The sequence below is a fragment of the Lissotriton helveticus genome, chromosome 4_1, assembly GCF_964261635.1.
Source record: "Lissotriton helveticus chromosome 4_1, aLisHel1.1, whole genome shotgun sequence".
NCBI lineage: Eukaryota > Metazoa > Chordata > Amphibia > Caudata > Salamandridae > Lissotriton > Lissotriton helveticus.
In genome coordinates, this window is record NC_136063.1 from 1,315,914,707 (window position 1) to 1,315,926,768 (window position 12,062).

Here is a 12,062-nt window from a genome sequence, read left to right on the forward strand (position 1 = left end):
GCAAAGTCACTTGTGAGCAGGGACACTGGAATTATGTGGCAGTGGAGGACCGAATTATGAGCAGGGTAGGCAAAATAAAGCAAAACAAAAAGGCAAAAATGTTGCATTTTACAGCACAATATGTGGTTTTGTTACATCACAAATTGTACACTATGTTATCATTTTTACACTATTCGAGGTACACTGCCACCCCTTTAATTCTAGATTAGAGGTGTCAACAGCTGAGATGTGTCCAATTAACTTTTGCAAAGTAGTGCCCAGTCACCAGCCTGTATGAAACAAGTGTACTAACTTTTCATAAGCTTGCACAAGAAACACACGGGTATATTTATGAGAGCCTTGATTCATGTTTGCACCATGCAAATTGGTACATCCGTGACACAAGGCTCTGAGTCAGATTTATGAAGCCACACAGAGCCACATTCCGTGGCTTTGAGTGGCCTCATAAATCTTGAGTAAGGCAACACAGCACAAATCGCTGCGTCACCCTATTCTGTGCAAGAGAGGCATTCCATGGGTGTTGTGGTGGGCGTTCTTATGCAACTCCCATGGGTTTTTATGCATTCCCAGATTTTCAAGGACTAGTAAACCCGAGAATTCATCAGAATATTATGCCTCCACAGGACAGGCATAACGAGGAGAAATATCTATATTTCTCCTCTTTGTTTCCTCTTTATATGTATGCTGCAGAACGAAAATGCCTGTTTGGATTGTTTTCATGCAGGAAGGGGAACCTTCCTGCACAAACACAATCCTGCCTACAACACGGCCACTCTTGCGCCATGGTGCAAGGGTGGCTGCATTGGTGCTAGGCTGCCGAAATGGCACCACTGCAGGGGGAAAGACAGGAATGCATTGTATTGGATAAATGCGGTGCATTCCTGCCCTTTGCCCGTTTCGCGGGGCAGGGCAGCGCAGTAAGGTTACTTACTGCGATGCCCTCACCATCAATGCCATAAATGAGACCCACAGTGTTTATGTTAAAATATGCAAATAATGCAATCATTATATTAAATTATGTAGCATGCAAACACATTGATAATTATAAGGAAAATGCCACAGCTTCACAATAACGTTTTTCTAGTTGCATGCTTCTATTTTTCATTTACACATCAATGAATATTGACTTGTTATATTTCTGTATCGGTAAATGTGTTTGCATGTCGGTATACCTGTAAATCTGCGACTCTCGCAGTTTTTCAAAATTACTTCTTAAATTCTTAGTGAATTTCAAGAAAGTCGAAAATGTGCATAATACATTGGATAAACTCTGCAGGTGCATTTTCTCAACTTTGTTCGTGAGTCAGTCCAATGTTGATTATTCTAATTTTTTTGCGAAATAAATAAACAAATAATCTTTGAAATAAGTGTAAAAGTGACCACTCGGCCGTGTTGCAGTTTCCTATATAGATATTATTAGCAACTTAATAAATAAATGTAATTTTAGGTATATTCCTGCTATATGCCAGAGCGGTGCTTTTGCTAAGGCAGAAAATCACACACAAAGTCAATGGCTACAAGCAAAGGTAACCAGCCAACCCCACACAAAAGAATCACGGGGCATATTATCAAGGACCGGTGTTAAAATTATCGCCGTTTTATTGGCAAGAAACTGCTGATAAAACAGCGATAATGGGCTTGATAATACGCCCTTGTTAATTTCCATAGAAGCCCATGTTCTTGTGTTAACATGGGCTTCTATGAGAATTAACAAGGGCGTATTATCAAGCCCATTATTGCCGTTTTATCGGCAGTTTCCTGCCACTAAAATGGCAATAATTTTAACACCGGTCTTTGATAATATGCCCCCATGTTTGTTAATTAATGTGATAATGTAGTAATGATTTGAAATGTTTGTCACATTATAGATATTCTTGTTATGGGGGAGGACACTGATCATTGAATTTATAATACAAGCCAGAGGACCACGGCTCTGCAAAGGCCTTAACATTGCTAGCTGTTTCAATTTGATGATTGGCAAAACTTTCAGGAGCCAAAACTCCACAAAGAAATCCAAAACACTAGACACTATCACTTGACACCAAATTTATCATCGATAAATCAATACAATCTTGGAGATTCTCTTTTGAAGGTGAACCCAACTGCAATTATAACATATGCATTTCTGAACAAAAGAATAAAATCAAGATGAATGAAGAACCAATCATCTTAATCCAACATTTTGTCATTCATAAACAAGTCACTACTATTAAAAAAACAAAAAAAAACATAACAATGGCTGGGCAGCATGGAAAGCTTTCTTGAGTAAGAAATGGCTTGACGCAAAAGATCTTCTTCCCCCAGCTGGTTTGATTTCTTCTAATACTCAAAGCTGTGTAACTAGCCTTTGGAGACAGAGAGCGAATAAAGCAAACATTGTTCCCACCAACCCTCTAGCTGGAATAGTTGACAATGATGGGAACATTTAGCTCCCACCTCAGAACTGTCAGGGTCTGAATAAAGTAAATTTAGAAATTTCGGATCTCTACTTTGTTCTGAGAAGTTAAAGTTAATCAGAAATATATTTATATTTTACAATTATTTATTTTACGCTGATGAAACCCCTCCTAGATGCAAGAAAACGATTGTGAATATTAGAAACTCATTAGCATGAGTCAATAAAAAAATGCAAACAAATAAAGGTACCTAACATTTTTTTAAAAGGTATCATGAGCCTACACTTTAATTTCTGCTAATTTGCTAGAAATGTTCACCACCTAGTCCCCCATACCTTTCCGTGGGTCCGCGATTGTGAGGTCCCCCTGCGTCAAAATGATGTTCACAGTTCATAGGCAGGGTGCTCAGCAGATGGCATTTGTCTGTTAGAATCAAAAGAGTCCTCCCAGTGCAACTAAAACCTGGGACATGAGAACTGTCTTTCTTACTCCCATCACCAGCCATAAGGGCACCGTGTTAGAAGCTATACTCTCATAATCTAATAAGAATCATGGTGCACAAGCTTTGTATGTAAAATGAGACAATTGCTCACATTCAGTATTTTTATCAAAAAGCCTTTTACTAAGACTTTTTGATAACAATACTGAATGTGAGCAATTGTAAATGTTAATAAAATTCACTTACATTCGAATCAAAGTCATCATGAGTCAATAGAACATTTTCATGGTTCATTGCTAAAATTCAGGACAACAATGATTTGAGTACATTTAAACAGGAGAGTCTCAACAATGACATTGGCTCATCATATCTGTCTAAAAGACTTTCAAGGGAGAAAGCATATTCAACGGTCTCTAAACATTTACTTGACAAAGTCAGTGCAACTCTTTATGTAAAGTGATTTTCCAAGACCCCAGAACATACAATATTATTCTTTGATAGTTTAATATGTAGTTGAGGCTCATGTCAAGATTCTTCTATGTCTAACACAATTGCAATTGTTACTTGGTTTTGGAGGGAATTTGTCAGATGTTCAGCAAGCTGTCAATTTGGTAAGCATGAAGTATGGCATTTTGGCACCCATAAATCCTGCATTTGTGGACTCAACCTGCTTAATATATATCTCTCTGATCGGATGAGTGCGGCAGTCAGAGTTAACTTTGATACCTTTAGGGATGAGCTCCACATGTACTGCATTATGAGAAGTAGATAATAATGAGCTCAGTAGCTCAGTATTGATTGGACCTCCTAGTTTTGTTCTGTATTAAGTACAAAGGCAGGAAGTCGACTAGATAATTTTTGGCTCGAACCATGCATCATGATGCTTCTCTACTGCCAGTAGGCCTCCGATATAAACTGCTTAGTCTCTCAGCTTACTCAGGGGCCGACTCATCAAGGCAAATTTACATCTCATTAAATCTACATATGTAAATGTACTATTTCACTTTAGAGTAAATGTACTACTCATGGCTATTCAACATATCCCAGTGTAAATGTGCTCCAAAATGTGGGCATACATGTCCCCATCCCCTGAAACCAGGGCATTGGCCAAATTTACAAGTGTAAAGTTACTACTTGCAACTTTACACATGTAAGTGATCTCCTTGTGGGAAGGAATAGGGGAAATGGTTATAACATCTTCGCTGAATTTCGGGAGGCGGGTTCCTTTAGTTGATCAGTGAACCCTGTCTGCCCATGTATCCTTCTGACCCTTTATTTACCTCTTTTCTGCCCATTTCATTAACTGATTTTGAATTAGCCATTTCAAATTGCCTTTCTGGTTCTCCATTGGATCCTTGTCCCCCTGTTATTTTATCTAATGTCGGGCACACTATCAATCCTTTAAATAATGTCTTGTTGAACAACCCCCTTTGTCAGGCGTTGGTTCTTAAGTCTTGGAAACATGCCAACTTTGTATTTCTCCTAAAAAAGGCATCTGCAGACCCGAGATCTTTTCCAACTACAAGCCTATGTTCGAGTTCCTGGTTCTTTTTCAAATTCTGAAAAAAACATTACATCACCAGCCAAATTGTATTCTAGAAGATAATAATCTTTTCCATGAGCCGTAATCAGTATTTAGACCTTGTCACAGTACTGAATCATGGTTATTGGAAGTTTCTGAATTTGTCAAATTGAGTCTTGACCAATGGCCGGCAGCCATAGTGGTTCTTCTCGATTTGAGTGCCATGATTGACACAGTTTCACACCCTATATGGAATCGACGGGACAGATCTACAATGGTTCTATGACTTTCTAAAAAACAGAATCCAAACCATCTCTTTGGGCTCTTTCAAACCCACACCATGCTGATAGACAAGGGAGTGCCCCAGGGCTCATGTCTAAGCTCTATGCTTTTTAACATATATGTTGCCCCCCCCCTTGCCAAGATCATCAAATCCTTCGGATTTGAAATTCTTTCCTATACTGGTGATGCACTGTTTTTCATTTCCTTTGACAAAGACCTGATCAAAGCAAAAGACAGGGATGAAAGCAAATGCAGCCTGGATGCCCACCAACTGCCTATAGTTGAATGTAGAAAAAACTAAGATCATGCTGTTCGGTAAGGCTCAACAACTTTGATCAGCTGACTGGTGGCCTGCAGAACTTGGCACTGCACCAATACCCAAACAGATAGTCAAGAACCTCGTTGTCCGACTGGACCAAACCCTATGAAAGAGCAAGTTATATCTACAGTCAGCACATGTTTCCACATGATGCACCTATTGAGGAAAGCTCTCCCTTTTCTTCCTCTCGGCGAGGAAAACCTTGGTGTAGGCTCTCATTATCAGCAGATTAGACTATGACAACGCTTTACTCGCTTCTGCTAATGAGACATTACTTTCCAAAATTCAAGTTGTACAAAACAAAGCAGCCTGTCTCATTTGCAATCTTGCCTCTGGTACCGCCTCTACACCTCTTCTGAGATTCTTACATTGGTTGCCTGTAAGTAAAAGAATAATCTTTCAAATCTGCTGCTTCACTCATAAGTCACTAATGGGGAAAGACACCAGGTACCTCAACTTGAGGCTCAAACACTACTGTCCAGTCAGGCTTTTGAGATCCAGGGATAAAGCCTTGCTCAGTGTCCCACATATCACATGCTTAGGAGCAGGGAGTAGGTCTTTTTCCCATCTGGCCCCCTCCTACTGGAATGAACTGCCTTACAATATCTGTACATGCACAGACCACATCAATCCAGAAAGATGCTCAAGACAGTGCTGTTCTAACTCAGCGTTTCTCTTGTATGTGATCTGCTCCAGCTGCGATATAGCCCTCTCGGGTTGATTTGTGTGTGATATCAAATTAAATTAACATGACATAACAGATAGTGCTTCAGTGGCTAACTATTTGTGGCATTGGAGGTCTGGCACTACAATGGATTCAGTTGTATCTATTTGATTGTTCCCTATCTGTTTTGCCCCCTCCATTCTTATCTTCATCTAAGCCTCTTCCATTTGGTGTTCCTCAGGGGTCTGCCCTAAGCCCGAATCACTTTAATATCTATATGGCTCCTTTGGCAGACATTAGCCATCCTTTAGGGTTTAAGATAGTATTCTATGCAGGCGATGCTCCACTGATGCTGTCTTTCTCTGAGGACTTCTACAATCTACAACAGTCTTTTCAATCCTGTCTATTTCGAGTGCCAGATTGTGCAAAGCCAAAAGCTAAACGTCACAAAAATGAAGAATGTAGTTTTTCGTTGCTCCCATTCCCTCTGGTCTAGTGCCTATTGGCTTCTGGAACTAGGTGTTCCTCTGTATACGGTGTTGCCGGTCAGAAATTTGGGGGTCAGATTTCATAACAAACTCTCTTTTGCCTCACAGATGAAGGCTGTCCGGGGTATATCTGTTTTTTGATTTTAAAACACTTATAAAATGTCTTCCAGAATTCGCCAGGTAAACTATAGTACAGCCTTTGATTACCTCCCGCCTTTATTATGCAAATAATCTTCATCTTGGCCTTCCGGAATACCTTCTCCAATGTCTTCAGCTAGCTCAGAAAGCCGCGGCTCGGTTGCTTCTCAATATCCAAAGACTGGACCCTATCTCAGCTTATCTATGATTGCTACATTGGCTGGCAGTTCGCAAGCGTATTTCTTGTAAATGCCTGCTGTTTACGTACTGTGCCTTTCATAATAAAAGTCCTGTTTAACTCAGAAGGAGAATTCAAAACTATGACCATTCCAGAGCCTTAAGATGTTCCTCTCAATTGTCACTCAAGGTTTCCCATGGTTAGGTGCGCCCACTAGGGAGGCTGTTCTTTTACTCCCCTGGTCCCTAAAATGTGGTACACAATGCCACTATCTATTAGGGTTCTCTGGATGCATGTTCTCTCCACAAAAGGCTTAAAACGTGGCTCTTCCAGTCATGTTGATCCTCATTATCTTCATATTTTGCAGGAGCGCCGGGGCGTCTTTTGACAGCTGTGGCATATTCATTCATTTATTCAAAATAAAAACACCATACTTAGAAATTTTTTTTTTATTACAATTTAGTAAATTTAATTAAACATCCTTAAAAAATGTAAATTACATTAATTTTTTAATATGTTAACTATTCATTTTTGTGACCAAATTAAATGTTTAGTAATTCATTTTGCATTATCTTTTAAACAAAAAAAGTATACGCATATGCACATAATTTAAAAGTCAAAGTCATTTAAGTATTTTAGCGTTGTTTACCATTGCCTGTTATATTAAGCCCTTACCTCCAATATTTTCTATGGGGGTGGACTGCAGTATCTGTAAGTGGCCTTCGTTGGATTTAGACTTAGCTCAGGGCTAGGCTGGGATGTTTTTACTCCTATTTCGTCACCTTTAGGGCAGTAGTAACTTTAGAAGTGTAGTTAGTCAATAGCAATGCGGACACCCACTTAATGTTCCCCATTTTCCAACCACTCGTCCTAGTCCCTTCCACATTTAGGGCCTCATTTATGATAAAGGGACATTTTGCGGTGCTGCACTAAGTCACTTTTGAAGCACAGGGATGCATCATATCTACAATGATATGATGGATCCCTGTGCTCCCCCCATCCGCTGGCGCACAATTGGCTGCCATGTGCCGATGCAGGCACCATTGCACCATGGTGCAAGGGTGCCTGCGTTGCACGACGATTGGTTTTGAGCAGGAAGAGACACCTTTTTGCACAAAAACAATCATGAGAGGTGTTTTCCCTTTTCTATGTGTGCTGCATAATGCAGCACACATGGAAAGAGGAACAAACGAGGACAAATGAAAACATTTCTCCTCGTTGTGCCTCCCTATGCATAGCATTCTGACGCATTCCCAGGTTTACAATTTCTTGTCAATCTTGAAATGCGGCACAAGCCGTGGGTGTTGTATGGAAACGCCCACAGCAACACCCATGGCACCCCCCTTTTATGCAAAGTGTTGCGTGAAAAGGGCTCATATTTACAAGGACATGAAAAGCCATACAGGGTGGCTTTACGTGTCCCTATAAATATGGGGCAGCAAAATGTGCTGCCGGTGTGTCACAAAAAGTGATACACAGGTGGCGCAAGGGACTTGTAAATATGTCCAATACTCCTTAATAGTAGACTTAAATGTGCATAGATCTCCCCACAGAAAATAAAGGAGATGTAGTAGTGGAGACTTTCTCCCTTAGGACTGTAAATTTCATAGTAAGTAGTACTACTGTTCTTCTACTTTACGTACTATAAAATGCCTTTGGTGAATCAGTACTGCAGATGCTTCCCTCTTGCTTTTTAAGCTTCAAGGTGCCTCCTTTGATGTGGCATTACCTGTGTGTCTACAGGAACTCAGTAATGAGTCTATTCAGTTTTCAGGCTTGCTCCACTTGTTACTGCTACTTATGCTGGAGGAGGGACTGACAGCAAGGTTATCAAATTAATATGTGGATGTCTGCCACTTTCAGCACAATTGGCAGCAAATATAATGTTTAATGCAAGATTTTGAAGTGTTCTGTTTTTGTTGTGCTTTATTTCCCCTGAGTTTTCATATTGTGCAAACTTGACCCGAAGGTATCAGAGCGCTTTACGTGAGCACCAGTTGCATTACATAAGGACACATTCATTTTTTTAGGCACGGGGAGATTAAATGATTTGCCCAGAATCACAGGATGTTGAGTGTCGTTGCTGAGACTTGAAACTGGTTCCCCAGATTTGAGGCCGACTTCCCTATCCATTAGGCCACATCCTCTCCCCAGCTTTCTTGTATAATTTACATTACTCATCTTCTTCCTTGTCTTTAGTTACCCTAATTATGTAACAAACCAGGGGACATGCGACCAGAGCAGCAGAGCAGTGCAGGAAATCGCTATTTATCCAAGCAATTGTCATGCTGTGCAGGCAGAATACCAAGGTAAATGCTCTAGGTTTCCCATTCCAACACAGCCGCCACACATCTAATGTATTTGGACTGAAGAGAATTCCATTACTAGATGCTCTGTTTGCTGGCAAGGGGTATCGAAAATCTCTCTGTATTTTATATATTTATTTTCCATCTGCCTGCTATTGTGCATTGTGCTTGCTAGTGTGTTTGCCCTCCCACTCCTATTCACTGAGGGGCTTATTTATGAGCCCATGCGTCACTTTTGCGCCACCGGTGCGTCACTTTTTGTGACGCGCCAGTGGCGTAAAAAATGCTCCATGTTGCACCATATTTACGAAGTGACCCATCTAGGTAGATGCGTCACTTCGTTAACCCCTGTGCTATATTACCTGCGCCAGGTATTATGTATGCAGGGTGGGCATAACCCCGCAAGAAAGGGTCGTAGGAGTGGTGCAGCGAAATCGGTGAGATTTCGCAGCGCCACTTCTAGGACGCCAATCCGTCAAAACCATACGCCTGCCTCATGGCAGGCGTAAGGGTGATGCAGGCCCTTTCACATGGTGCTTGCCCCATGTGAAAGGAACATTGCTGGGGTTGTGTCAGGCTTCCGATACAACTCCAGCAATTCGCCACTTTTTGCGCTGGCAGACACGTCGGTTTCACTGACATATCTGTCGTTCCTTGCGACATGATGCGTCATATTATAAATATGACGCATCATTGGTGTCGCTTGGAGGGCGCACTGAGAAGGGGTGCATCGCTGCTTTCACGCAGCGATGCTCCACTTCTCATAAATGAGGCCCTGAGAGTTCCCTCCTGAGTGGTACAGGCCAATCCAAGTATGCCAGGCAGGAACATCTTAAGGATTTTAGGAGCCCATGTCGAACGTACTTTGGGGGCCCCTGTTCAGAACAGCCTTCAGTTCTTTCATGCCGTCTTTGGCGAGGCAATTGGGAATGCACAGGAGCACTCCAAATTCTAAAGTTGTTACATCTAATATTTAGGGATTGTGATATGTGTTTTCAAAACTGTAATACAGCAGCAGGTCGCTAATATTACTGTAAGTAATCTCTCAGACACCTCCTATTTCTCATATGTGAGGTCCTCTTTTGATCTAAAAGAAACTTTTTTATGGATTTTGCATGAAACATAAGCAACATTTCTCTGAAAAATGTCTGTAATAAACTCTCACACATTAAACATAAGCTAAATGGAAACAGCAGTTAAAACAATCTGTTTAAGAGTTATTCAAAGTCTTCAGAACAATACTCTCTGCAGACCAGAGCTGGCACTATCAGTGGGACCCCTGAAAGGCTGGGGCCCTGGACCATATCCCACTTTGCCCATGCCTTAAAAAGTCTCTGATGCCAGGCACACATCTGCGGCGAGACAAACACACACTTTCTAGTGCAATGGCAATGTATCCTTGCTCCGCAAACAGCCAAACACATACCATCATACTGCCACCTGAGCAGGACACAGTATGCTGTCTATTGATAGGCACCTATGGACGTTTGCTATCGGGGCCACAGAAAACCCTCTCACATATTGCTACATGGGTGCAAGGCTTCAAAACTCTGTTGAGGATTCAGATGCCCAGCGCTCTGTTCATTCATCAGGGGCCTTCTTCCTTCTCCGAAGAGTGAGGAGGGGTAATATTATGTATGTAAAGTGTAGTAGTAAATAAGTGGACGATCTTCTCTGCATTGCACAAGGTTTTTGTTGGAACATAGCTCAATCTGAAACCATCCTTCACCTCAGAAAAAGTGCCTGAGTAAAGCCAGGGCTTTAAGTGGGCTGAGTCCAGCTGGTGCTCAGCACCAACAGTTCTAAAAAGCAGGTACTGAGATGGGTCCCTATCGGGCTCTGCAGTTATACGCTCGAGCTCAGGGTGAAAAAACATACATCTTAACTCTGCAGCAGAGCCACCCTTCACTGCCTTTGATTTAACTTCAAAGAGGCTTGTCATAGTTCTTTCACAGTCTGATCATTCCAGAACTGAAGCAGTTTCAATAAGCTGCACAACGAAGCCATAGTTGTTGCTTATTTATCTTATGCAACTAACAACCATTGACAAAGCCAATAGTCCTGGCTGCAGTTTCAATAAGCTGCACAACGAAGCCATAGTTGTTGCTTATTTATCTTATGCAACTAACAACCATTGACAAAGCCAATAATCCTGCTTCTTGTAGGTGTAATGTTACTCGTTGTATTATATATCTAGATGCAATGACAGAAGCAGCAAAATACCAGTCGGGTGGAACACTATGTTAAGCACAGATATTCAGTTTACTTGTTTTTTAAAGCCAAACCCTTAATTACACCAGTCATGCCCATTTGAGGGCCAATAGATCAAAGGTGGCCTTGAAGGGCTGAATATCAGGGGTTGTTTGCGGCAGTGGCAGCCTGCAGGACAGCCTTCAGGAGAGGCATAAGTGTGTTGGCCCTATTGTTGGAGACTTTTGGACCCTCCTCCTACAAAAGGACTAAGACAACAGGGGGCCTCCACCGTGCCTGGAATGGCCCTAGGCGTTGGAAAAGAAGGTACTGAGTAGAGCATAAGGCCAACAAGGGACATCCCAATGAGGTGATAGTCCAAGAATAAGGTCTCCCTTATCAGAGGGCATCTTCCCTCCTCGGGCAGGGGGATGCTTTTGAGGAAAGAAGGACCTCCTGGACCTGTGGTGAAGAACACCACAGGAGGGTTGTCAGGAGACCTCAGCCCGGATGGTGGAGAGACACTTTCGGCCACCATGCACGCTTAATCAATTGCAGAATGCTAACCACCGGGGTTAGTTGATCCAGACCCAGGTACAGCAAGAGGGGTGGTGTAGTGGGTAAGAAATAATGTGCTCCTGCAATGAATGACAGCAAAAGATATAGGTATGGAAGTTCCCACATAGAGGACAGGAGTGGAGTAGAAGCTTCAACACACAAGGTCACCCAGGGAACAGCCCAGAGCAGCAAAAGTAGACAGCCATTCTAGCGGCCCAGAAGTATGTTGCTGTGGGCTAGGGGTTCAAGACTGAACACATCCCTCGCGTCACGAGACGACAGCCGGTAGAGATCGGCTGGTGGGAAAGTACAAGATCGGACAATGGAGGACAAAGAGGAAGCAGCTTTACATCAGCCAGTGATTGTACAGTGCACAACAACACTTGGGTCTTTCAGGTGGTGCAGAGGGTGCACTGAGCGAGGGGGGTAGAGAGAGTTAGTATGATGAGCTGTGGTAGTACTACATAAGCAAAGTGACAGGGTACCGGGACAGGTGGCCACTGAAAGGGCTCATGGGGCAAGCCTTGAGTAGGGTAGGATCGAGAGAGGAATGGAGGAGGAGATTGTAGGGTGAACATCAGA